Source organism: Humulus lupulus, chromosome 8 (assembly GCF_963169125.1).
Source record: "Humulus lupulus chromosome 8, drHumLupu1.1, whole genome shotgun sequence".
Taxonomy (NCBI): domain Eukaryota; kingdom Viridiplantae; phylum Streptophyta; class Magnoliopsida; order Rosales; family Cannabaceae; genus Humulus; species Humulus lupulus.
In genome coordinates, this window is record NC_084800.1 from 127336236 (window position 1) to 127340648 (window position 4413).

Below are 4413 nucleotides of genomic sequence, written 5' to 3' on the forward strand. Positions count from 1 at the left end.
ACTTGATCCTGCACAACAGGGTTAGTAATGTTAGTATTAACAAATTCTGTAAAGATGATAGGTGATTGCTCAATGGGAGGGGGAGAAGGAGGAAGAACAGGTAAGGGAGAGGAAGAAGGGGCAGAAGGTGGAGATGAGGTAGAAGAGGATGGGGGAGAGGGAGTGAAAGAGGTGGGAAGAATAGCAGGAGTATGAGAAGAAGTAGAGGAAGAAGAAGGAGTTGTTGAAGGAGGTGGAAGGTGATAGGGATAAGTTTTCTCATCAAAGACCACATGTCGGGTGGTGTATATCCTGTGAGATTGAGGATCAAGGCAGACATAACCTTTGTGTTTGGTACTGTATCCCAAAAATATGCAAGCTTTAGATATGTACTGAAGCTTGTTATCATTGTATGGTCTTAAACAGGGAAAACATAAGCACCCAAATGATCTAAAAAGTGAATAATCAAGGGTTTTGTTGTACAAAATTTGATAGGGAGATTTGAGATTGAGAAGTTTAGTAGGTAGTCTATTGATGATGTAAATAGCAGTATTAAAAGCATATAGCCAGTAATGCAAAGGAAGGGAGGCATGTGCTAACATAGCTAAGCCGGTTTCTACCACATGTCTGTGTTTTCTCTCAGCTCTGCCATTTTGAGCAGAGGTGTAAGGACATGATAAACGATGATGAATTCCAGAAGCATTCAGAAAGTGTACAAAGGAACGATACTCACCTCCATTGTCAGATTGTAATTCTTTGATAGTGGTACTGAATTGATTCTCAACAAGAAGTTTAAATTGCTTAAAAACAGATAAAGCTTGATCTTTGGTATGTAAGGGATATAGCCAAGAAAATCTAGAATGGTCATCCAAAAATAGAATGAAGTATCGAGAACCATCAATGGCTGGAATGGGGGAAGGTCCCCAAAGATCAGTATGAACAAGGTCTAGAGGAGCAGTAGCTCGAGATTGAGAGATAGGAAAAGGTAATTTGTGATTCTTTGCAAGTTGACAGGAAGAACAAATCAAATTTTTATTATATTTGAAGTCTTGATTACATTGAAGTAAAACATGATTGACAATGTCAGAGTGAACATGTCCTAATCTAGAATGCCAAATAGCAGCTGGAGTGGTCGGATGAGACTGGAAATGATTGATAGTAGAGGCAGGGAGATTAGGAGATCGAACTGTTGAGACATAGGCAGATTTGATCTTCAAGTCAGATTGTAAAGCATTCTTGGCTTGGAGGGTGTAGAGACCTTTGTCAAGGGAACCCTTGTGTAAAATTTTCTTCGATTGGAGATCCTTGATATTGTAAGAATTTGCAAAGAATTCAAGAAACACGTTATTGTCAGAACAAAATTTAGATACAGAAAGAAGATTATTGGACAGTTTCGGAACATGGAAGACATTGTGAAGAGCAAAAGAATTATGAGATGTTTGAATAGAAGAATGACCAAGAGATTTAATGGAAAGAGAGTTACCATTACCAATGGTGACTGCATCAGAACCAGTATAAGCAGAAGAAGACTCAATATTTGATGAGTTAGGAGTTAAATGGTGAGAGGCACCAGAATCGAGCAACCAAGTGTCATCCGCAACAGAATTTGCATTCGCAACCATGGCATTGATTGGTGCAGAGTGAGACTGAGAGTTGTTGGCGTGAGATGCAGTCTGTGGAGGGGGTAACTGAGGATCAAAGCGCCTGTAACAATGGAAAGCTTGATGACCAGAACGCTGGCATAATTGACAAACAATCTTGGGACCACTGGGGGGTCTGGGACCACTGGGATTGTTGCGGTTGTGGTTGGAGCCGTGTGGTGCCTGAGACTGGCTACGACCTTGTGAGGAGCGATGCCAAGGTTGAGATCTTGAAGGCTGGCTCTGTCGATAGGCCATGTTCACAACTGGGGCAGTTCCGTCTACCGAGAGTTGTTGCTCAAGTCTGGATTCATGAGCCAGAAGTAGACTAGAGACATGTTCGAAGGTGACCCCCTTCGATTTAGAAGTGATGGACACCACAAAGGAATTGTAATCGACACTAAGGCCAGCAAGTAAGTACAAAACTTGGTTACGTTCAGAAACTTTTTTAGAGATGGCAGCTAGTTGATCAGTTAAACTTTTGATCTTCAAGATGTAATCCATCATGGACAACGCACCTTTCTTGATTGTCTGAAGTTGCAATCGCAGTTGCATGATTCGAGCATTTGAAGTGGAAGAGTAGAGTTGATTGAGCGCAACCCAAGCAGCAACACTAGTGCGATAACCGACGAGGTAAGACATCAATTCTGGGGTGAGCGAAGAGAAGAGCCAGCTGAGAATCAATCTATCCTTTCGACGCCATTGTTGAAAATCTGGATTGATGCCATCTTGACCTTCAATCGTCTGAGGTGGAGCCACAATCGTTCCCTCCAGATAGTCTTCAATGCCATTTTCATATATAACATTTTCCATTTGAGTCTGCCATAGAAGAAAGTTGCTTCGATCTAATTTCACAGCTAGGGTGTGATTTAGAGCTTGAGACAGAGCAAGAAATTGCTGTTGGTAAGGAGTGAGGGCTGAGATATTTGCGGAAGCGGTCGGAACGGACTGGATGTTCTGATCGGGTCTTGCATGCTCTTCAGTCGGTGGATTGTTCGCCATGAAAGTTCATGAAAGATGACAAGAAAGTGCGAAGAAGAGGCCTGATACCATGTAAATGTGAACAGAATTGAGACAAGATTTAGAAAGTGCTCTTGATCACGTAATCAAAATGATCAGAGCTAAAGATGTTATTTATAGAAGATGAGCAAAATACAAAAAGACAAGAAAGCCCCTGAGATACAAGAACTAACCAAAACTGAAAAACCAGAAATAACAACTAACAAAACTAATCTATGTGTAATCTCTAGCATTTCTCATCTTCTCTAATCATTTTATTTTGATATTTGTTTATCTAGGCATCCACTTCATTTTCACAATATGGAGGATGGAGCAAATTATTCTCTCTAAGACAAATGTTATAATCAGGTATATATATATATATATATATATATTCATTATTTTCAATAAAACTATTTTTTGAATCCTCAACCCAAAGAGTCGATGTATAGTCCTTAACTATTTCTTATGTGTGATTAGGTCTGCAACTTTCTCCAAGGTACGTATGGGTAATATTTTCAAATTTCCATCTCTTCGTTTTATTGTTTGTAATTCCATTTGTTTTCTATTTATATATTCCATTCGTAATTCCATTTGTTTTATTCTATTATATATAACTCGCTCTATTATTATTATTATTATTATTGGTGACCTTCAATTAGTTTCTTGCTCTGTTTCTCCTCTAGCTAAGAATGTTTAAACTCCCTCTATGATAGGAAGATGAGGTTGGTAGTAGTAATATGTGTTAATATATATATAATTATTTACATTTTAGTGTTTTGATATATATGCATACATTTATTTATTTTAAGGCCCCTCCTAGATCTTCTGGTATATTTGAAACATTTATTTCATTTTTATGTGTATATATATATATATATATATATTCATATGCTGTGTATGTTCATTTTATTGTTTAAAGTGAACATTTTTTCTATTTTTATTCTTTTTATTTTGGAAAGATGCAGGTCAAACGAAGACATTTGAATCATCAATTTTGAAAATATTGAACATGTAAGTCATATATTAACAATTCAAAGTACTTCATTTCTATTTTTTTAGACATGATTTGAATTCTGATTTTCTACTATAAGCTCTTGTGGTATATATTTTTTCAAAAAAATTGGAAGCTTTTTAAAAATTCAAAAATAACATAATTTGATCAATCTATGTATGAAATATGTTCTTTGTTAAAGTGCATTAATTCAGATGTGCATATTTTATGTAGTGCGCATGTGTTTTGGTTGTATTCAAATTCTAAGTATTCAGTATAGATATCCTTAGTTTTAACTATGGTTTTCATTTTTCATATATAGGATTTTGAAATCTGGACTTTGAAATGGCTGCTATCTTTTATATATATATATATAAAAAAAAATTGAACTATCGGAGAACCTAAACTCTATTTTCTATATTCTTTGTTATCATAATTTCTTATTTTTTTTAAATCATTTTTCAGTAACACATGTTTGACATAATTTTTACTTTTACTTATAGACATAAGAAGAAGAGAAGTAAAAGTTTTAACTTTCTAATTCCTGTTTGGATTTATATTTTGATAGAACTTTTTTCTTGGTTGAAAATCTTTTCAGAGTGTTTGGTATATACTGCCTAAAAGCTCTTATAAAATAAATATCAAATTTAATTATAAATATATATTATAATAATAATAGTATATGTTATGTCTGAACTCATTTAAAAATTAATTATTTTTTTAAAGAAAAATATATAATTGCATACATATATGAATTAATATTGTTTTATAAATAAAAAAATCATAAAAATCTAAACGTAA